The sequence below is a fragment of the Jaculus jaculus genome, chromosome 2 (assembly GCF_020740685.1).
Source record: "Jaculus jaculus isolate mJacJac1 chromosome 2, mJacJac1.mat.Y.cur, whole genome shotgun sequence".
NCBI lineage: Eukaryota > Metazoa > Chordata > Mammalia > Rodentia > Dipodidae > Jaculus > Jaculus jaculus.
The window spans coordinates 165,526,772-165,550,799 of NC_059103.1; the positions used below are offsets into that span (position 1 = coordinate 165,526,772).

Consider the following 24,028-nt stretch of genomic DNA (forward strand, 5'->3'; position numbering starts at 1 on the left):
TCCAAAACTATATTAAATAGAAGTGGAGACAGTGGACACCCTTGTCTTGTTCCTGATTTTAGTGGAAAAGCTTCCAGTTTTTCCCCATTTAGTAATATGTTGGCTGTAGGTTTGTCATAAATAGCCTTTATTATATTGAGATATGTTCCTTCTATTCCCAGTCTCTGTAGGACTTTTATCATGAAGGGATGTTGGATTTTGTCAAATGCTTTCTCTGCATCTAATGAGATGATCATGTGGTTTTTGTCCTTCAACCCATTTATGTAATGTATTACATTTATAGATTTGCGTATGTTGAACCATCCCTGCATCTCTGGGATAAAGCCTACTTGGTCAGGGTGAATGATCTTTTTGATATACTCTTGTATTCTGTTTGCCAAGATTTTGTTGAGAATTTTTGCATCTATGTTCATGAGGGAGATTGGTCTGTAATTTTCTTTTTTTGTTCTATCTTTGCCTGGTTTTGGTATCAGGGTGATGCTGGCCTCATAGAAGGAGTTTGGTAGGATTCCTTCTTTTTCTATTTCCTGGAAAAGCTTAAGAAGCAATGGTGTTAGCTCTTCCTTAAAAGTCTGGTAAAATTCAGCAGTGAATCCATCCGGGCCTGGGCTTTTTTTAGTTGGGAGATTATTGATAACTGCTCGGATCTCCATGTTTGTTATAGGTCTATTTAAGTGATTAATCTCATTTTGATTTAATTTAGGTAGGTCATATAGATTAAGGAAATCATCCATTTCTTTCAGATTTTCATACTTTGTGGAGTATATGCTTTTATAGTATGTCCCTATAATTTTTTGAATTTCTCTGGAATCTGTTGTGATGTTACCTTGTTCATCTCTGATTTTATTAATTTGTGTCTCTTCTCTCTTTCTTTTGGTCAGATTTGCTAAGGGTTTATCAATCTTGTTTATCCTTTCAAAGAACCAACTCTTTGTTTCATTAATTCTTTGGATTGTTCTTTTTGTTTCTATTTCATTAATTTCTGCCCTAATCTTTATTATTTCTTCCCGTGTACTACTTTTTGGTTTGCCTTGTTCTTCTTTTTCCAAGGCTTTAAGGCGAAGCATTAGGTCGTTTACTTGCGACCTTTCTAATTTCTTAATATAGGCACTTAAGGCTATAAATTTACCTCTTAGAACTGCCTTCATTGTGTCCCAGAGATTTTGGTATGTTGTGTTCTCATTATCATTTGACTCTATAAATTTTTTGATTTCCTTTTTGATTTCTTCATTGACCCACTCATCATTTAGTAGTGTATTGTTTAGCTTCCATGATTTTGTGTATGCTCTGTAGCCTTTCTTGCTACTGATTTGTAGTTTAATTCCATTGTGGTCAGATAGAATGCAAGGAATTATTTCAATTTTCCTGAATTTGTTAAGATTTGCTTTGTGTCCTAATATATGGTCTATTTTAGAGAATGTTCCATGTGCTGCTGAAAAGAATGTATATTCTGCAGCCTTTGGATGAAATGTCCTGTATATATCTGTTAGGTCCATATCTTCTATGACCTCATTTAGTCCAGATGCCTCTCTGTTTATTCTTTCCCTGGATGACCTGTCAATTGATGAGAGTGGGGTGTTAAAGTCACCCACCACCACCGTGTTTGGTGTTATCTGTGACCTTAGTTCTAATAGTGTTTGTTTGACGAATTTGGGAGCCCCCATGTTAGGTGCATATATGTTTAGGATTGTAATGTCCTCCTGTTGGAGTGTGCCCTTAATCAATAAAGTGACCTTCCTTATCTTTTTTGACTAACTTCGGACTAAAGTCCACCCTGTCTGATATTAGGATAGCAACCCCTGCTTGTTTTCTAGGCCCATTTGCTTGAAACACCGTCTTCCAACCTTTCACCCTAAGATAATGTCTATCCTTTGTAGAAAGGTGAGTTTCTTGAAGACAACAGATTGTAGGATCCTGCTTTTTAACCCAGTCTGCAAATCTATGTCTTTTCGTTGGGGCATTGAGACCGTTGATATTAAGAGATATTATTGAAAGGTGTGTATTTATGTTTGCCATTTGTGTGTGTGTGTGTGTGTTACTTGTTCTACCTGTGCTCTCTTCTGTTAACTGGTATTTGAGTATGGCTGGTTTTTTCTAGGTTCCTTATATGTGTGCTTTTCCTTTTGTTCAGCATGGAGGATTCTATCAAGTATTTTCTGTAGAGCTGGTTTTGTCTTCAGATATTCCTTTAACCTGCTTTTGTCATGGAATGTCTTTATTTCTCCATCTATTTGGATGGATAACTTTGCAGGATAAAGTAACCTTGGTTGACAGTTGTTATCTTTCAGAACTTGGAATATATCACTCCAGGCCCTTCTGGCTTTAAAAGTTTGTGTTGAATAATCTGCTGTAATCCTGATGGGCTTGCTTTTGTAGGTAACTTGATTTTTCTCTCTAACTGCTTTCAATATTTTTTCTTTGGTTTGTGTGTTTGGAAGTTTGAGTATAATGTGGCGAGGAGAGTTTCTTTCTGGGTTTTGTCTGGCTGGGGTTCTAAAGGCTTCCTGTATCTGTATTGGCACCTCTTTCCCAATTTGGGGAAAATTTTCCTCTATGATTTTGTTGAAGATGCCTACTATGCCTCTGGAGTGGAATTCTTCTCCTTCTACTATGCCCTGAATTCTTATATTGGATCTTTTCATAGTGTCCCGAATATCTTGAAATTCCCACTCATACTTTTCTATAAGTTTGTCTTTCTCTTTGTTGGACTGCATTAGGTCTGCCACCTGATCTTCTAGCTTAGATATTCTGTCTTCTCCCTCATCCATCCTACTGGTGAGATTTTCTACAGAGTTTTTTATTTCATTAACTGTGTTCTTCATTGCTAGTAATTCTGACTGGTTTTTCTTTATTATTTCTATTTCTCTATTTATGTCTTGTATTGCCTTCTTTATTTCATTAAATTGGTGTCCTGCCTCTTCTTTGATTCCTTTGATTTCCTCTTTGATTTCCTCTTTGATTTCTTCTTTGATTGTTTTCATGTGTTCTTTGACCTCTTTGAACATATTTATAATTATTCTTTTGAACTCTTTCTCAGGCATTTCCTCTAACTCTTTCTCACTGGAGGACATTTCTGATGCATTAATACTTTTAGGTGAATTTATATCGTCTTGCTTTTTAGTGTTTCTTGTGTTATAATGTATATATTTTTGCATCTTGGATTAAGTTAATGCTTGGATTTTCTAGCTAGCTGTGTATTCTTAGCTGTATCAATTGATTTGGTGTAATATATTTTCAGGGTAGGACCTTAAGGTATTAGGTGTGGCTCTTAAGACTTTCAGAGTATCTACAAAGATGTTCTTAGGGGTTGAGTTTCCCTGCTATAGGAGTATTCAAGCAGGCTGAGTGGAATAATATACTGGTAGATTCTAAAATTTAGCTAAACACTGTACCCATTCCATCAAAAACAGCCCCGAGTATGTATGCAAGAGTAGTTATTATAATGACCAGATCCTCTATCAACAAAGAGGTTTAGATTTCTGGTCTGTTGAGGTATCCAAGTCAGCTTGTGACCAAGTGAGACCCTTCCCTGGTGCAATCCCAGTTACCTTGGGTGATTGTGGTCTCAGTCAAGTTGCTGCCTGGGTCGTCGGGCTGCTGTTCTGATTTCTGGAGCTGGGCACTTGCTTTTCCTACGGGGCAAACTGAGTCGCTGCTGCCGCCTCTGCAGCTGTTATAGCTGCCTCCCCCGGAGCCCCCACCGCTGCTGAAGCTGCCGTTGCCGTGTCCACTGGTGCTGCTCACCCCGAAGTCGCCCCTGGGTCCGCTGTTGCTGGGGCCACTGGTACCGGTGCTGGAGCTGCTGAAGTTGCTGCCGAATTCTGCTCCTGCTTGGGTCCCGCCGTCAGCCCAAGTTGGCGTGGCCGGGTCCCGGGCCGCTGCTGTGTTCGCTGGAGCTGGGTTCAGGCGGCGGGTGAGGGGAGGGAGCCGCGGCTGCCCTGGTTGTATCGCTGTTCCATGCGTGCTTTTACCTCGTGGTCTGCTCCCCCCTCCGTTGCTCGCTGCCGCTCTCCCCTCACGTTTCCCGAGTTGCGGAGAGCGCGGTGTGAGGGGAAAATCCCGCACCTGGCTTGTCCTGCGGCTCGAGCCGAGATTCCGGCGGTTTTCTGCCGCTCCGCGGTTGCGGCGGGTAGTCGAGCGGCCCGGAGCCGCTGTTCCCGCCTGTGCAGGCTCTGGATGCTCTATAACTCTTCCACTTCTCCGCTGCCGCCTCAACTTCCTATACACCTCACTTTTTAGTAAAAGTGTGTATTTTGCTGAGTTTTTTTTGGTCTTCCCCCCCCAGGCTGTTTTGGCGTGGTACCTACGCCGCCATCTTAACCGGAGGTCAGGGTATATAGTTTTTCTCAATGTTTCAAACTCTTTGGCATTTATTTTACTGTTGCCATAGGAACATGGGTCTATAGTAAGAATCTCTTTTTTTTCGAGGTAGGGTCTTGCTCTAGCCCAAGCTTACGTGGAATTCACTATGTAGTCTCAGGGTGGCCTCAAACTCATAGCGATCCTCCTACCTTCTACCTCTGCCTCCCAAGTGCTGGGATTAAAGGTGTGTGCCACCACGCCCGGCTTAAGTATCACTTTTAATTCTGACAATTAGACTTAATAAAAGGATATTTTAGTGAGATGAAGGATTGGAAAGCCCAGCCAGAGGTCTGACAGACTAACCTTGTTCTTTAAACAGTTATAAAATTGGTTTAGCTTGCCCTTGAGTTGACAGCCACCTGGACTATTGTCTAGTAAGAGACAGATGCAGGAAGTATACTTTTGTGTGTGTGTTCACGATGGGGAGGTGGTAGTGGGGTTTGAACCCAGGGCCTCCTGCATGCTAGACAGAAGCCCTAACACTAAGCTGTGATCCCCAGTCCTTTCCATATTTTATAGATTTTGATGAAATGTCTCACTAAGTGCCCAGGGTAGACTTGAATGCCCTCTGTAGCCTCAGTAGGCCTTAATTTTGCTGTTTTCTTGTTTTAGCCTTTCCAGTAGCTAGGATTATAAGGCTGCCCCATCAGGCCTGGCTTTTTTTTATGTGTGTATTTATTTACAAATTTATATTATACAGGGTCTTATGGGGTCCAGGCTGGCCTTGAATTCCTGATCCTTCTGCCTTCGCCTCCTAAGAGCTCAGATTACAAGTATTCACCACATCTGGCTTTTTTTTTTTGCATGTGTGCCTGTGTAGTAAGGGAGATGTGGTGTGTGTATGTGTGTTCATGTGTCATTTGCATACAGACATGGCACCCCATGTGCACTCTGAGGCCAGAAGAGAACGTAGGGTGTACCCCTCCATTGCTCATTCACTTGTTTCCTTCACACAGGGCAGTTTTGTGAGCCCCAGTGATTCTCTGGCCTCTGCTCCCCACAGGAGAGGGGTTGCAGGTGTGTATGCGACCACACCCAGCTATTTTTGTGGGTTTTAGGAATGGAACTCAGCAGTTTCAGGCCCCAACTGGCCCTCATGCTTGCACAGAAAGTGCTTTTAACCACTGAGCCATCTCCACCCTCCCACTCCCTGCTTTACCTTATTTTATATATATAAAATAAATACACACACACAGACACACACACACACACACACACACACACATATATTTTAGTGGTAGGGTTTCACTCTAGCCCAGGCTGACCTGGAATTCACTATGTAGTCTTAGGGTGGCCTTGAACTCACGGTGACCCTCCTAAGAGCTAGGGTTACAGGTGTGTAACACCACACTCTGTGAGATGGGGCTTCTTTATCTGGCACTCATAGAAACACTAGGGTTACTTTTAAGCTTTATAGACAATAAGGGCTTTTTTGCTGTTTTTTAATCTATCAATAAAAATAATCATGGCAAGCTGGGCGTGGTGGTGCATGCCTTTAATACCAGCACTTGGGAGGCAGAAGTAGGAGGATTGCCATGAGTTTGAGGCCACCCTGAGAATAGATAGTGAATTCCAGGTCAGCCTGGGCTAGAGTGAGACCCTGCCTCGAACCCAACCCCCCCCAAAATAATAAAATAATCATGGGAGGCTGAAGAGATGGCTTAGTGGTTAAGGCACTTGCCTGCAAAGCCAAAAGGACTCAAGTTTGATTCCCCAGCACCCACATAAGCCAGATGCACAAGGTGACACATGCATCTGGAGTTCATTTTTGCAGTGGCTGAAGGCCTTGGTGTGCCCATTCTTTCTTTCTCCACCTCTTTCTCTCTCTTAAATAAATAATGACAAATAAAAATAAGTCATGGAGCTGGGCGTGGTGGTGCACGCCTTTAATCTCAGTACTCAGAGGCATAATTAGGAGGATCCCAATGAGTTCGAGGCCACCCTGAGATTATGGTGTAAATTCCAGGTCAGCCTGAGCTAGAGTGAAACCTTACCTCGAAAAAACAAAATAAATAAATAAATAAATAAAGGCTTTTTATATTATGGGATATTTGGAGGCCATGAATCTTGTGTTTCTTGTAGTCATTGCTTATACAAATATTTTGAATCCAAGCACTTGGGAGGCAGAGGTAGGAGGATCTCCAAGAGTTTGAGGACACCCTGAGACTGGCCAGCCTGGGCCAGAGTGAGATACTGCCTTGAAAACCAAAATAAATAAATAAATAAATATGTTGAAGGAATATTTTTTAATTTAACTACTTTTAGAGGAAACCTTTGTACATAATATGAATGTTGGAGCTGGAGAGATGGCTTAGCAGTTAAGCATTTGCCTGTGAAGCCTAAGGATCCCAGGACCCACCTAAGCCAGATGCACAAGGGGGTGCATGCATCTGGAGGTTGTTTGCAGTGGCTAGAGGTCCTGGTGCACCCATTCTCTCTCTACCTGCCTCTTTCTCTGTCACTTTCAAATAAAGAAATAAAAATTTTAAAACATAATATGAAGGTCGAGAAGTTCCTAGTAAAACACGAGTTACCATTGTTACCAGTTTTTTTTTCTTATTTATTCATATGTTTGTTGCTGGGTTTTTAAAAAATATTTATTTATTTGCAAGCAGACATAGAAGAGAGAGAGAATGGGCACACCGGGACCTCCAGTTACTGCAAACGAACTCCAGATGCATGTGCCACTGTGCATCTGGATTTATGTGGGCACTGGGGAATTGAACCCAGGTTGTTAGGCTTTACAGGCAAGTGCCTTAACTGCTGAGCCATCTCTACAGCCCCCGTTGGTGGTTTTTTTTTTTTTTTTTTATTTGTTTGTTTTTGTTTTTTCCAGGTAGGGTCTCACTCTAGCCCAGGCTGACCTGGAATTCACTACGGAGTCTCAAGGTGGCCTTGAACTCACAGTGATCTTCCTACCTCTGCCTCCCGAGTGCTGGGATTAAAGGCATGCGCCACCACGCCCGGCTAGACTTTGAACTTTTGATCCTTCTCCATTTCGCAAATGCTGGAATTGCAGGTGTGTACCACCACAGCCAGCTCCCTTGCATTCTTCAGAGACGGTTTGTGTAATCGAATGTACCAGCACACACACTGAGAGCATGTTATATATACTGTACTTTGATCTCCTCAGTGCCTTGGATGTTGTTCTGTTTTATTACATAACATGTGCATTGTTCTTTGTAAAAAGCTCCCCACCCTCCCTGTATTTAACAGACACGTGCTGCGAGCTACAGGCATCATGAGAGGTTCTAGCAATAACAAGGCAATACCACAAAATCTTGCTCTCAAGAGCCTATATGAGCCAAAGACGTGGACACTCTTGAACATGACTGCTAGCCAGTGCACAGTGCTGCAATGAAGTCAGGAGGGAGGGGGCAGATGTACGCAGAAGGGTGTCTAGCTTCATCAAAGGACTCAACAGCGAGATACTTGAGCAGTGTCTTGAAGTGTAAGCCAGCAGCCTCCAGGTACACAAGGAAGGCAAGTTCATTCTAGGTGGAGGGAACAGAAAGTGCCAAGCCCTGTGGTTATAAAATGGCATGGTTTAGAGAACTGAAAGTGGTTTGTTATGGTTGGAGAACAGTGTTGGGGTGTGGGTGTACATAAATTGGACTAGATCAGTGGTTCTCATGCTTTTGACCATAACCTACAGTTAAGAAACACCCGTTACATCATCACACAGTGGACGTGCGTAAGTGTGCATGCATGCACGCACACGTATATACGGTAGAAACAATGTCACGAAGCAAAACTCCTACTAAATGGACTTAGGTATTTTTCTGTAAAAATTCCATTCTACTTAAGTTTTCTAAACACTAGTTCATGACTCACTAAATGGATTTTGCAAACCAATAATAAGTACTATCTACAAGTTGGGAAATGCTAAGTACATGATGCTGAAAGCTCTGATAGTCTATAACCTAGTCAGCCTTCCCTTGATTTATAGGACTAGGGCTATGTTTTCATTGAAAATATATTAACATGTAACAATAAGCATATTTGGTTATCCATTCAGAAATATTTATTCAAGCTTGGCATGGTGACACATGCTTATAATCCCAGCAATTACAGGCAGGAGGATTTCAGTTTGAGCCGGCATGTGCTAAACAGCAAGTTTCAGGTCAGTCTGGGTAATGTAATTAGACCCTTTCTCAAAACAAAACAAGGCAAAAGAAAGAAAAAGATTGTTTCAGCTTTGTGTGTGTGGTGTATGTGCATGGGTGTGTGGATGCGCTGCACATGTGTGTGCACGTGTGTGGAGCCAAGAGTGGTGTTAGGTGTTTTCCTCGATTGCTCTTGATTTTATTTATTGAGATGGAGTCTTTCACTTAAATTCAGAGTTCACTGATTTGGCTAGTCAGCTAGCTTCGGGGACCTCCTGTCTCCACCTCCTGAGTACTGAGACTACAGATAGGCCACCACACACACGTGGCACTTATCTGAGTGTTTGGGATATGAACTCCAGCAATCCTTTTTTTTAAAAAAAGATTTTATTATTTTTTTCCAATTTAAAAAATATATATTTATTTATTTGAGAAAAAGAGGCAGAGAGAGAGAGAATGGGCATGCCTGGACCACTAGCTATTGCAAACAAACCCCAGATGCTTGTGTCTCCTTGTGCATGCAGCTTACATGGGTCCTGGAGAGTTGAACCGGGATCCTTTGGCTTTGCAGGCAGAGGCCTTAACCAATAAACCATCTCTCCAGCCCTCCAATTTTTTTTTGACAACTTCCATAAGTGTAAACAATATCCCATGGTAATTCCCTCCCTCCCTCCCACTTTCCCCTTTGAAACTCCACTCTCCATCATATCCCCCTCCCTCTCCCAATCAGTCTCTCTTTTATTTTGATGTCATGATCTTTTCTTCCTATTATGATGATCTTGTGTAGGTAGGGTCAGGCACTGTGAGGTCATGGATATCCTGGCCATTTTGTGCCTGGAGCAGCATGTTATAAGGAGTCCTACCCTTCCTTTGGCTCTTACATTCTTTCTGCCACCTCTTCTGCAATGGACCCTGAGCCTTGGAAGGTGTGATAGAGATATTGCAGTGATGAGCACTCTTATGTCACTTCTTCCCAGCACCATGGTACCTTCTGAGACATCCCAAGGTCCCTGCCAGCTGAAAAGAGAAGCTTCTCTAACCAAAAGTTAGAGTAGCATTAATATATAGGTATGAACATTAAGAAAAGTGTTTACTGGGCAATTTGGTGAGCATAGGATATACATTTAGCCAGACAGCAACAGATGTTACACCCCTAGAGTTCATGACTACTTCTGTTGTAGCTTTCAGTATCAGGGATGTATTCCCTCCAATGGAGCAGGCCTCCAGTCAAATTAGAGGGTGGTTGGTTTCCCCTGTAACAGATGTGCCACTATTGCACCCATTGGCTCATTTGGACTGGCTGGCCAAATATGAGGCTTGCAGTGTCCACTGTTAAGTATCTTCACTGGTGATTTCTCTCTCTCCCATTGAACTGCATGCAGTGTGGCTTTTTCCAGCTTTCTGTCAGCTGGTCTACATGGAGGAGGTTTTTAGCTCAACTCCAGCAGGATGTCTCAGTGACCTTACAGCCCAATTATGTGGAGTCTTCAACAATAAAATCTTACCATCTATTCCTGGTGGGAAACTAAGGGCCTCAGCAATGGCCTGTAATGTTCTGGGGACATCGGGGACTTCCCTGGCCAACAACTCACTGGAAGGTATCCCATCCCTGCCAGTAATCCTTATATTTGCAGGCCAAGTACTTTATCCACTAAGCCATCTCTCAACCCCACCTTTACTTGCTGTTTTTTTGTTTGTTTTTGTTTTTGAGGTATGGTCTTCCTCTAGCCCAGGCTGACCTGGAATTCACTATGTAATCTATGTAATCTCAGGCTGGCCTTGAACTCACAGTCATCCTCTTGAATGCTGGGATTAAAAGTATGTGCCTCAAGCCCGGCCTGGTGCATGCCTTTAATCCTAGCAGGAGGATCACCATGAATTGAGGCCACCCTGAGACTACACAGTGAAATCCAGGTCAGCCTGAGCTAGAGTGAGACCCTACCTCAAAAAAACAAAAAAAAAAGGCTCTGGTCTTTTGCCGCCTGAGCCACACAAAGAGTGACCTGTTGCCCATTTTCACAATGGAGGACTTGGGAAAGACTTTCAGCTCTGAGGAAGAAGAAGCAAACTATTGGAAAGATCTGGCCATGACCTACAAGCAGAGGGCAGAGAATTCGCAGGAGGAGCTCGGAGAATTCCAGGAGGGAAGCTGAGACTATGAAGCTGAATTGGAGACTCAGCTGCAACAGATCGAGGTTAGGAACCGAGACCTCTTAGTGGACAACAACCGCCTCCGCATGGAGCTAGAGACCGTCAAGGAGAAGTTTGAGACACGGCATTCCGAAGGCTACCGGCAGATCTCAGCTTTGGAGGACCACCTGGCCCAGACCAAAGCCATTAAAGATCAACTGCAGAAATGAGCCACGATCATGTCCCTGGAGGACTTTGAGCAACGCTTGAATCAAGCCATTGAAAGAAATGCCTTTCTGGAGACCGAACTGGATGAGAAGGAGAATCTTCTAGAAACTGTCCAGAGGCTGAAGGATGAAGCTAGAGATCTGCGGCAGGAGCTGGCTGTGCAGCAGAAGCAGGAGAAGCCCGGGACACCCGGGCCTGGTTTGGGGGCAGCCGAAAGGACAGACACAGCCGTCCAGGCCACGGGCTCCGTGCCGTCCACTCCCGTAGCTCACCACGGCCCGGCTCCTGGTTAAGCACGCCCGCAGCATTTAGGCACGGTCTGGACAGCTCTAATAGTGGGACTCCAGTCACACCTGCGGCCTGGATATCAGCCCTCAACATAGTGGGAGACCTGCTGCGGAAAGTGGGGGCCCTGGAGTCCAGACTGGCATCCTTTTGGAACTTCATGTACGATCAGTCCCCAAGCTGGACAAGTGGCCCAGCCTCAGGGAGAGGGAACAGGACCAGAGACAGCAGTGACAGACGACCTAGTGGCACCAGTGTACCTTTGGGTGCCAAAGCGAGAGAAAACTGAGGCCTACTCCCCTCTTGACATTAATGCTTAGAGCCCCAGGGCCTGTGCTAGCTGCCCTGGTACTGCTGCCCCGTCAGCTAAACGTGGTTTGCTTTGTCTGAAGGTTGGGAAAATGCCTGGAGATCAGGAAGCCTCCCTCGCAGCTCTCTTTGCCTGTGCTGGGGCCTGCCCAGGGTGTCAAGTTCTTGCTTTAGGGCCCCACAGGAGCTGGAGCCACTGTTCCCCTGTTCTTACCTGTCACCCTCCCACCCCCCACGAGCAATCCCCCCCCCCATCTTGGTTGTTGGCTTTCCAAGTAAATTTGAGGATTGAGAGCTAGTGTTGCCATTTTACTGTGGGCTACGTGGCCCAAGCCAGTGATTGAGGCTGGCACTGTCTCTGTGACATGATCTGACCTCACTGGTGGTATGTGTGTCACAAGGCGTCCCAGGCAGCTGTCAGGTGTGGGTGGTCGTTGGCTTCCCACAGTCCTGATGGCCACAGCAGGAGCTCCCAGTGTCTGGGGTCTGCTCCAAGGGGAACCTGAGCCCATCTCAGCGCTCCCCCAACTCTGCCCTACCACGAGGAGCTGCCCTCCAGAACATTTTCCCATTGCTCTAATGGCACGGGGGACCAAGAGACATGGTCAGTACCTATGAGATTGAATCTGCCTGTTCTGGAGGTTTTTAGAGGTGAACTTGATTTTCAGGTTATTCTCAGGTCAGTAGGAAATTGTCCTTTGTAAATAAACCTCAGTCCTTAGTTTTCCTGAGTCTCCTGCCATGGCATTGGGGTGACATCTGCATCAGGACCTTGGGGACACTTGACACTCCAATTATCTCTATCATACCTTCCAAGGCACAGGGTCCATTGCGGAAGAAGTGATGGAAAAAATGTTACAGCCAAAGGAAGGGTAGGACTCCTTACAACGTGCACTTCCAGACACAAAATGGCCTGGATATCCATGACCTCACAGTACCTGACACTACTTACACAAGACCATCATAATAGGAGGAAAATATGCTGCATCAAAATAAAAGAGAGACTGACTGAGAGGGGGAGGTGATATGATGGAGAGTGGAGTTTCAAAGGGGAAAGTGGGGGGGGGGGGGAGGGAGGGAATTACCATGGGATATTGTTTACAATCATGGAAGGTGATAAAAATAAAATAAGATAATAAAATAAAAAGCATGTGCCAACACTTGCTTTTTGTGTATAAAGATTTTGTATTTATTTCGCTAAGACAGAATGCTTGAACATGTGCTTGAATTTCTGGCTCTGAAAAATATTTTGGATTAGTGTGACTCACTTCCCCGGAAATTGATCATTCCACCTTGAGAGAGCTAATCAAGCTTGTGATTAGCAAAATTTAGTACCAGGACCAGAACTTTCCCTGTATCATCTCAATGATTTCACATTTCAGTGCTATCATACTTTGAAGCAAAACATCTGGCCTATCTTCTTGCAGTGGAAAAGTTTTCAGGTGACAAGACACTCGACAATGTTGTGCTGCTGAGATGACATCATCACTTTGGCATATTTGTCCAGATGCTCTTTATCTGATACCCTAAGGCTGTCCAGAGATTAGACTTGGATCCCAGCATAAACTGCTTCAATGTAGCCTTCAGGAATGGACTCTAAATCTTTGAAGTAGGATAATGAGGAAGCAAGGCAAGGAACTTGGATATAACCATATGTTGACGGAGAAGATTTGATCTGAGCTATTAGCCATTTATTCAACCAACATTTCCTGAGCATCCATAATTTCAAATTTCTGTAGGGAGTCTTGAGGGCCTTAGGGTTGAACAAAATGTTTTGTTGTTGTTGTTGTTAGTTGTTTGTTGTGCTTTAGTTTTGAGATAGGCCTCCTATAGCTCAGATGAACTTGATCCTCCTGTGTCTTGAGTTCTAGAACTACAGACAAGTGGTGGGATTATAGGCATTTGCCACCATGCCTGGTTTATGTGACCCTGGGGATCTGTGGTGGTTTGAATGTGAATGTATGTCCCCCATAGCCTGAGTAATTTTTTAAAGAACATTTTTATTTATTTACTTATGAGAGAGACAGAGAGAGGAAGAGAGAGAAGGAAAGAGGGAGGGAAGGAGGAAAAGATGGAGGAATAATGGGTATACCAGAACCTTTAACCACTGCAAACAAACGCCAGAATCATGTGCATCTGGCTTATGTGGGTTCTGGGGAATTGAACCTGAGTCCTTAGGCTTCACAGGCAAGTGCCTTAATTGCTAAGCCATCTCTCCAGCCCATGAGGAATTCTTTTAAATTAAATTTATTTTATTGTATTTTATTTACTTATTAGAAAGACAGAGACGGAAACAGAGAGAGAATGGGTGTTCCAGAGCCTCTAGCCACTACAAATGAACTCTAAATTCATGCACCACCTTGTGTGTTTGACTTACATAGGTACTGGGGAATTGAACCTGGGTCCTTAGGCTTTGCAGACAAGGGCCTTCACTGCTAAACCATCTCTCCAGCCCCATCCCCCTGAGGAATTTTGGTTTATTTTGTTTTTGAGGTAGGGTTTAGCTAGCCCAGGTTGACCTGGAATTCAAGGCCTCCAGCTGCTGCAAATGAACTCCTGATGCATGTGTCACCTTGTGCATCTAGCTTATGTGAGTCCTGGAGAATCGAACCTGGGTCCTTTGGCTTTGTAGGCAAGTGCCTTAACCACTAAGCCATCTCTACAGCTTCCCTCACTCTTTTTTTTTTTTTTTTTTTTTTGAGGTAGGGTCTTGCTCTAGCCCAAACTGACCTGAAATTCATTATGTAGTCTCAGGTTGGCCTCAAACTCACAGCAATACTCCAACTTTGGCCTCCCAAGTGCCACCATGCCTGGCCAGTTTTTCATTTATTTATTTATTTTTAATTTTATTTTTGTTTTTTGTTGTCTTACTCTAGCTTAGGCTCACTTGGACTTCACTATGTGGTCTCAGGGTGGCCTCAAACTCACGGTGATCCTCATATCTCTGCCTCCCAAATGCTGGGATGCGTCACCATGCCTGGCTTTATTTATTTTTAATTGTGATAAAAATACATATCAGAAGCTGGGCATGGTGGTGCCTGCCTTTAATTCCAGCACTCAGGAGGCAGAGGTAGAAGGATCACTGTGAGTTTGAGGCCACCCTGAGACTCCATAGTGAATTCCAGGTCAGCCTGGGCTAGAGTAAGACCCTCGAAAAATTAAAAAAATATATTATACTTAAATATATATCTCAGGCTAGAGAGATGGCTTAGCAGTTAAGACACTTATTGGCAAAGCTAAAGGACCCAGGTTTGATTCCCAAGTACCTAAGTAAAGCCAGATGTACAAGGTGGCACATGCACCTGAAATTCGTTATGTTGGCTAGAGGCCCAGGCGTGCCCATTCTCTTTCTCTTTCTCTCTCAAATAAATAAATAAAATATTTTTAAAGAGCTGGAGAGTCAAGGGGCTTGCCTGCAAAGCCAAAGGACCCAGGTTCAATTCTCCAGGACCCATGTAACCAGCTACACAGGTGGTGCATGCGTCTGGAGTTTGTTTCCAGTGGGTGGAGGGCCTGACAGGCCCATTCTTTCTCTCTCTGCCTCTTTCTCTCGCAAATAATTAATATGAACACAATATTTTAAAAAACAAAATAAAAGCCGGGCATGGTGGCATATGCCTTTAATCCCAGCACTTCAGAGGCAGAGGTAGGAGGATTGTTGTGAGTTCAAGGCCACCCTGAGACTACATAGTGAATTCCAGGTCAGCCTGGGCTAGAGAGAGACCCTGTCTTGAAAAACCAAAATAAATAAATAAATAATAAAATAAAATATTTTATAAAATACATATCATAAGATTTTGCAGTTTTATTCATTTGTAAGTGGCATTATAATCACAGTCATGACATTTGACTGAGACTCACTAATGTTTTATTTGGTTTCCTTCAGTGGCCTCTACCAAACTGTAAACTCCATGAAGAAAGATCTGCTCTGCTCACATTGTAGCCACCGCTCCTGTCCTCGACAACACATTTACTACATATTTGTGAATAAGTGAGCAAATTGAGAGCTAGTTATTCTCTATTTCCCCTACCTGTCCACCCCCATGTGAGAGAGAGAGAGAGAGAGAGAGAGAGAGAGAGAGAGAGAGAGAGCGAGCATGTGTGGAGATCAGAGAACCACTTTGAGGTTTCCATGCTCTATCTTCTTTGGGATGGGATCTCTTGCTATTGCAGATGAACTTTATGTGGGTGCTAGGGAATTGAACCTGGGCCAGCAGGCATTTCAAGCAAGCACTGTTCACCACTAAATCATCTCCAGAGCCTCTCCACCACATTCTATTTTGAACAGTCTCTCACTGAACCTGGAGCTCACTGACTTGGTGAGACTAGCTATCCAACAAATCCTGGGGATCCTCCTGACTCTGCTTCCCCAGTGCTGAGATCACAGGGCTGTGCTACTGCATCTTGCTTTAAAATGAGTGCTGGGGATCTGAACTCAGGTCCTCATACCTGGGAGGTAAGCACTTGACTGACTGATGTATCTCTCAGCCTTATTTTAGCTTTAAAACTGTACTGTTCAGGGCAGGACTAATGATAGCCTATATCCTTTAACTGTGCCTTTATTTAAAAATTTATTATATATACACATATATAATAAATTTTTATTTAAAAATTTATTATATATACACATATATAATAAATTTTATTTTAATTATTATAATATTATATTATATTATAATAGGTTATACTTTTTTGGCAAACCCAGCAGACTGGCATTTTTTTAATATACCATCTTTTTTTTTCTTTTTATAAATTTTATTTATTTGAGAGAGAGAAGCAGAGAAATAGAGAGAGAAAAAGAGAGGGAGAGAATGGGCAGTCAGGCCCTATAGCAACTGTAAACAAACCCCAAATGCATGTGCCACTTGTGCACCTGGTTTACATGGGACCTGGAGAATTGAACCTGGGTCCTTAGGCTTCAGAGGCAAGTGCCTTAACTGTTAAGCCATCTCTCCAGCCCCTGACCTATTTTTTGTCCCTATTTTTTTATGCGAGAGAGAGAGAAAGAGAGAGAGAGGGAGAGAATGAGAATTGGTGTGCCAGGAGTTGGTCCAGCCACTGTAATTGAACTGCTGACATGTGCGCCGCCTTGTGTGCATGTGTGACATTGCATGCTTGTGTCACTGTATGTGTCTGATTTACAAGGGACCTGGGAACATGGGTCCTTAGGCTTTGTAGGCAAGCATCTTAACCTCTAAGCCATCTCTCCAGCCTAGGTTATACTCTTTTATCCCCTTACCTCTGCTCTCATTTTCTTAGGGGGCTCTCCTCAGTGGGCCTATGGTATTCACTGCAGGCTTATGAAGGCTTCACTCAGTCCTTGTGGAGTAGCAAGCGGGGGTGAACTGTACCTCAGGCTATTTCTACCCACTTTGTGGTTCTTACAACCTTTCCTCTCTCTCTTCCACAATGTTCACTGAGCCATGGCAGGCTTGTTGGCAGTCTGTTTTAGTGGTAAGTTCTCTGTAGCCTCTGAATTTCTGCTTTGAGATATATATATATATATATTTTTTTTTCTTCCCAAGGAAGGTTCTTGCTCTAGCCCAGGATGACCTGGAATTCATTCTGTAGTCTCAGGGTGGCCTTGAACTCATAGTGATCCTCCTACTTTTGCCTCTAAAGTTCTGGGATTAAAAGCATGTGCCTAGCTTTAATAGGTTTTGATTAATCACTGTGTTTATCACCATCACCTTGAGACTGGTTGTCAGGCTAGCAGTAAGAGCAATATTTATGTCACTGCTTTCTCTGTAATTTCTCCTGGGCCCTGTCAGATGTGGTAGAGGTTATGCTTTTGTTGTTGCTGTCATTTGTTTGTTTCTTGAGGTAGGGTCTCACTCTAGCCCAGGCTGACCTAGAATTCACTATGTAGTCTCAGGGTGGCCTTGAACTCATGGTGATCCCCCTGCCCCTGCCTCCCAAGTGCTGGCATTAAAGGCTTTGGTGCCTTGTTTATTACACATTCCCTGCCCCAATACACACATACACACTTTAGTTTGAGGCAAAGTCTCACTCTAGCCCAGGATGACCCTAAACTCAAAGTGATCCTGCTTTACTTTCCAAGTACTGGTATCATAGGCTGAGCTACCACACGTAGTTTATCCTCTGTAGTCTTTCTTTTATTGCTTTATTATTATTTTTTTCAAGGTAAGGACTCTCTCTAGACCAGGCTGATCTGGAATTGTAGTCTCAGGATGGCCTTGTACTCATGGTAATCAGCTTACCTCTGCCTTCCAAATGCTGGCATTAAAAGCATGCACCACCACATCCCCCATCCATTTTTTTGGGGGGTGGAGGAGGGTGCAAAGATTGAAACAGAATCTTACTCTGGAGCCCAGGCTAGCCTATAATTCTCTATATAGTCCAGGCTGGTCCAGAATTCATGACAAAATCTCTTTCCTTAAACTTCCCAATATTGGGATAACAAGTATGAACTACTATGCTGGCCCCTCTGGTCTTTAAATGCCTTAAATCAGGTCCGTCCCTATGAACCTCACAGGTGTAATTTCTCAAGCCAGGTATTGTGGCTCATGCCTGTGATCCCGGCACTTAGCTGATTGAAGTAGGAGTATAGTTGCCAGTCAAGACCAGCCTGGACTACATAGTGCATTCTAGGCTAGCCTGGGCTATAATGAGAACTTGCCTAAAATACAAGGGTTGGGGAGATAGATGGCTCAATGGTTAATGGTGCTTCAAAGCTTGCTGGCCCTCATTCAATCCCCAGTACTCATGTAAAGCCAAGCCACAAACAGTGGCATATGCACCTGGCATTAGTTGGCAGCAGGAAGAAGACCTGTACCCTCCACCCACACACGCGTGCAAATAAATAAATATTAAGAATATATATATATTTGGCTAGAGCAGCATCTGCCTCAGAGTTCACAGGTCTTCACCCCAAGCCACAGATCTTCCCATCTCTGAGCAGACATCAGCCTGGAAAATAAAACATCTGCAGAAATGAACCCATGCGTCACTGGCAACAACACTACTCAGCCTTCCGTGCAGGGTGTGCTCCAGCAGAGTGGAGATGGGGTCCCCAGTCCCATTCCTAGAGGGGCAGAGAAGTGCTTGCCGGGCACCCCTGGGACCTCGGGAGTGAAGGGGAAGGAGGACTGTGCAGGAACGTGTGGCACACACTGTATGAAATCAATGGTGGTGAAGAAGGATGGCCTGGCATCCAGATTTGAAAACAGAACTCCGTGTGCCATGAGCTCTTCTGAGGACCCACCTCTGACAGCATGTGAGCCTGGTGGCTCTGATCTGGAGACTGATGAGGACCCTGAGTTGTACCCAGGGGAGGAGGATTCATATGTGTGGAGCAAGTCGGAACTGACACGTTCTGAAGGCCCGCTTGGATCACTTGAATGGTGCCCCGTGCCCCCTGAAGAGTTGACTAAGGCATTTGATTTCTGAAGAAACAACTCAGGAAACCAAGAAGCAAATGAAGAACTGGAGAACTGGTGGGCGCAATGGCCCATGCTTGTAAGCCAAGCTTCCAGGATGACTGAGGTGGAAGTGTCACTTGCCTCCAAGAGTTTAAGTCAAACCTATCTTGAAGAACTAACCCTGTTTTATAAAAGAAAAGACAATAAGTTCCAAATGTAATACTATATATATATTTGGAGATAGGGTCTCACTCTGGTCCAGGCTGACCTGGAATTCACTATGTAGTCTCAGGGTGACCTTGAACTCATGGCAATCCTCTTACTTCTGCCTCCTGAGTGCTGGGATTAAAGGTGTGCACCACCATGCCCGGCTTCTTAAAAATATATTTACATGCCTGAACTGGACAGTTAGTATTACATGTATTTCAGCTGTCTGACAGGTACATAAATGGTTAAATAGGAGGACTGCCATGAGTTTAAGGTCACCCCTGAGACTACATAATGAATTCCAGGTCAGCCTGGACTAGAGCAAAACCCTACCCTGAAAAACAAACAAAAAATAAATAAAAATTAAAAATAAGAGAGATGGCTGCCAAGGCCCCAGATGAAGTTTTCCAGGACTGTGAGTAGCCTAGCTGAGGGGGGCATAAGAACTCCAGAGACTTGTTGCTGGTTAGGATTATCAGACTTAGAGACTTGTTACGGGCTAGAATTGTTGATCTTGGAGCTATAGAGTTTGGTGTTTGCCCTGGTTGTTTTAAATCTTGTATTGGTTGAATATTTCTTCGCCATCTTTTGCAGTGTGAATGTTTATTCTGTGCCGTTATGGGTTTTGTGTTTTTTTTTGTTGTTTTTTTTTTTTTTTTTGGTATCATGGTTCAGTTAAAAGATCTTTGAGCTGGGCGTGGTGGCGCATGCCTTTAATCCCAGCACTCGGGAGGCAGAGGTAGGAGGATCGCCATGAGTTCAAGGCCACCCTGAGACTACAGAGTTAATTCCAGGTCAGCCTGGACCACAGTGAGACCCTACCTCAAAAAAAAAAAAAAAAGATCTTTGAATATGGGAATGTTTAAACATCATTAGGATTGATAAAAAATGTGGGGACTTTGAAAATTGGACTAAACGCATTGCATTTCACATCATGGATGGTTAACAGCTTATGGGGGCCAGGGGTGGAATGTGGTGGTTTGATTCAGGTTTCCCCCATAAACTCAGGTATTCTGAATGCTAGTCTCCCCAGCTGATGGCAACTGGAAATTAATGTCTCCTGGTGACAGTGTATTGTTGGGGACGGGCTTATGGTATTATAGCCAGTGTCCCCTTACCAGTGCTTGGCACACTCTCTTGTTCCTGTTGTCCACCTTGGGTGGACCAGAGGGTGATGTCTACCCTCTGCTCATGCCATCATTTTTCCTGCCATCATGGTGCTTCCCCTTGATTGTGTAAGTCAAAATAAACCTTTTTTTTCCCCCAAAGCTACTCTTGGTGGGTGATTTCTACTAGCAATGCAAACCTCACTGCAGCAGTAGTCCTTCTACCTCTGCCTACTAAGTGCTGGCATTAAAGGCATGGTGCCTGTAATGTTTTGGGGGTATCAGGGACCTCCCTGGCCAACAACTCACTGGAAGGTATCCCATCCCTGGCACTGAAATTTTTCTAGTAACAATCTATGGCTTCTGGGTGTACCATTATTCGACAAAAGACGGGGAAACACTTTTCCAGTTACGACATTGTTGCTGCTGATGGCGGCTGGGGAGGTTGTGGGGACAGACCAGATTGAGGTCTTTACCCCCGTGCTTCCAGGGTTTTGTGTTTTTGTTTTTGCCCTGATGGAGGACTGAACCTTGGGCTTCCTTCATGTCAGGCAAATGCTCAAATGATCTAAGACCCCTCTTACACCCCTAGGTTCTTGTTACCACCAGAGAAAGAATTCAGAGGTGACAAAGTAAAGAACTGGAAATAGACTACAGGGCTGAAGTTCACACTCAAGGGAAGAGAGCTTCCTAAAGTCACATGGCACGGGAATTTGGACAGAGCCTTATGGGCAAACTTTAATGACCTGGAACCAAGATTATTCGTCAGCTAAATGGAGTAAGGTGAAGAATTCCAGGAATAGGAGAAAATCATTCCCATTTCTTGCCCATGTGTGTGATTTTCAGGCGTCATTAAAACGATGGGAATAGGCACTTTTAGGATAATGATATGAAGATGCTGTTATAATAAAGCACAGTTAGTGATCATCTTGGTTGGCTATGTTAGTCCCAGGAGATTTGAAGTAATGCTGTTTTTTTTTACCGTTTGAGCAATCACACGCTATCCTACTATTGGGTTGCATCAGTCGGCAGCCTCCATGCAGTCTGACCATCTTCCCCCACGCCGTTAGAGCCCACCTCAGTGTGACTACACTTCTGTTTACATGTCTGTATTTATAGATGTGGGAATATCCTGAGCTCCATGTTTGCAAATGCAAACACATGCTACGTATACACACCAGTAAACATTATTCCCTCAGTGAGCGCCTGTGCTCTCAATGTTAGTGGCCCAGAAGCAATGCCCAATCACTGGTGCATAATTTGTAGCTGAAACCACCCTTTGTGTAGATAAAGTTGCTGATTCATGGCATTGATAAACTAAATAAAGCTGGATTTAGATCATCAGTCATTCGCCCCTGACCTGAGAACTCCTGGGTCAGTGGGTCACAAGGGAGAGGGTGAATGGTGCTGCAGAGACACTCAGAGCAACCAAAGAGAAAGGCTTAACATTCGGGGTCTTCCTAAGAGGCTGAGGAACCTTACCATGACCTCATCTGCCCTTGGCCAGCTGGAACAAAGTGGATCAATGAATAGCAGAAGATAGAGCCAAGTAGAGATGTAATTTCAGCAGCCATCACAAAAGAGGGCAGAGAAATGCTACACAATGAAGGGAAATGACAAATATCTTCCTCTGTTAAGTACACAGAGCATTACTGGGTTGTAGCTCAATGTCTGAGGCCCCGAGTTTAGTCCTTAGCACCCCTCTGCCAAAATTGGGTGATCTGTGTATGGTGGGGTTGTTTTTCCTTTTTCTTTTTTATCAGGTGGGGTGGGGGATGAGGGAGCCTGGGGATTGAGCCTAGGGCTTCACACTAATGAATAGTCATTTTAAATGCCAACTGTCTCTTTAGTATATTTTAAAGTTTATTTAATAAGTCATTATTTATTATGTTTCTTTAACTACAAAGAAAAGATGTTTATCTTGACTCATAGTTCTAGTCCAATGTAAAAGGCCTCATTTCATTACGGCCTTCTTACTGGCAGATTCCCATGGAGGTCCAGGTATCATATGGTGAGGGTTTGGAAGTGCCTATAATTCTATTAGTTCTTTTAAAATTCAGTGTATGTGTGTGTTTTGCTGGGGATCAAAACCAAGGCCTTACCCAGGCTAGGCAAACACTCACTGGTTTTCCAAGGTAGGGTCTTGCTCTAGCCCAGAGCTGACCTGGAATTCACTATGTAGTCTCAAGGTGGCCTTGAACTCATGGCAATCCTCCTACCTCTATGTCCTGAGTGCTGCGATTAAAGATGTAAGCTACGATGTCCGGCTTGTCATGGGTTCTTTATATTGCTGTCTCGCTTTCCACTCTACTCTCCTGCCACAGCAAATACCTGCAATCCCTGCACTTGAGAGGCGGAGGCAGGAAGATCAGCAAGGTCAAAGTCATCTCAGCCCTATACATGAGATCCTGTCTCAAAACAACAAAACAAAACAATGAAAAAAAAAATGTCTTACCCAGGTATGGTGACGCACACCTTTAATCTCAGCACTCAGGAGGCAGAGGTAGGAGGATCACTGTGTGTGTGTGTGTGTGTGTGTGTGTGTGTACTACAATGCCAAGGTCTCTTGCTATTGCAAACAAATGCCATATACTTGCACCACTTTTTGTATCTGGCTTTACTTGGGTGCTTGGGGATCAACCCTGGGCTGGCAGACTTTGTAAGCAAGGGCCTTTAAATCCCAAGTCATCTTCCTATCCCTCTCCTGTGAGAATTTTTAAGACTCTGAAAGAAATTGTTTTCTTTTTCTTTTCTTTTTTATATATTTGAGAGAGCGAGAGAGGGAAAGAAGCAGACACACACCGAGAGAGAGAATTGGCACACCAAAGCCTCCAGCCACTACAAACGAATTCCAGATGCATGTTCTACCTTGTGCATCTGGCTTACATGGGTCCTGGGGAATCGAGCCTCGGACCAGGGTCCTTAGGCTTCACAGGCAAGCGCTTAACTGCTAAGCCATCTCTCTAGCCCCATGGCTATATTTTTAGAGTAAAAGATAAAGTTCGATTTTTAGGATTAATTATTTTTCAATAAGATACTTTTTTGTTATTGTTTTTTTTCAAGGTAGGGTCTCACCCTGGCCCAGGCTGACCTGGACTTCACTATGTGGTCTCAGGGTGGCCTCGAACTCACGGTGATCCTCCTACCTCTGCCTCCTGAGGGCTGGGATTAAAGGCGTGCGCCACCATGCCTGGCACTAGTGAGATTTTTAAAAAACTTATTTATTCAGCTGGGCGTGGGGATGCACGCCTTTAATCCCAGCACTCAGGAGGCAAAGGTAGGAGGATCACTAAGTCTGAGGCCACCCTGAGACTCCATAGTGAATTCCAGGTCAGCCTGGGCTAGAGTGAGACCCTACCACGAAACCTCCCGCCCAAAAAAGAATCTCACTAGTATTGAACACCAGCCATTTCAAATAGGGGACGTCTTACTGTGTGGTTGGTAAGGGGATGATGAAACAGGGTAAAGTGAGAAGTGAAGACAGAGGGGAGGGAAGCAAGCTTGCTGGCTAGACACTCATTTATTTATTTAGTTAGTTTTTCGAAATAGGGTCTCACTCTAGCTCAGGCTGACCTGTAATTCACGATGCAGTCTCAGGGTGGCCTCGAACTCACGGGAGGAGTGCTAGGATTAAAGGCTTGCACCACCATGCCTGGCCTTTTTATTTATTTATTTATTTATTGTTGGTTGGCCAGACATTTTGACCTGGTCCCATTCTGCATCAGTTATGGCCGGCCTGCAGGTTCTCCTGGGAGCTACCCAGGGCTGCATGGATATATGCTATGTTACAGATTCCATACTGTGAAGTTTTTTATTTTTATTTTTTAAAGTTCTTTGTTTTAAAATGCTTCCAATGAAGCTTGAAGAAGGCAAAGCAATTACTAAAAGAGAGAAATCTAAGAAACCTGGAGTC

General features: G+C 44.0%; 1 pseudogene; it reads left to right on the forward strand.

Annotated features, from left to right (window-relative positions):
• Positions 1 to 10,488: 10,488 nt before the first annotated feature.
• Positions 10,489 to 11,422, forward strand: LOC123458811 (annotated as a pseudogene).
• Positions 11,423 to 24,028: the final 12,606 nt, after the last annotated feature.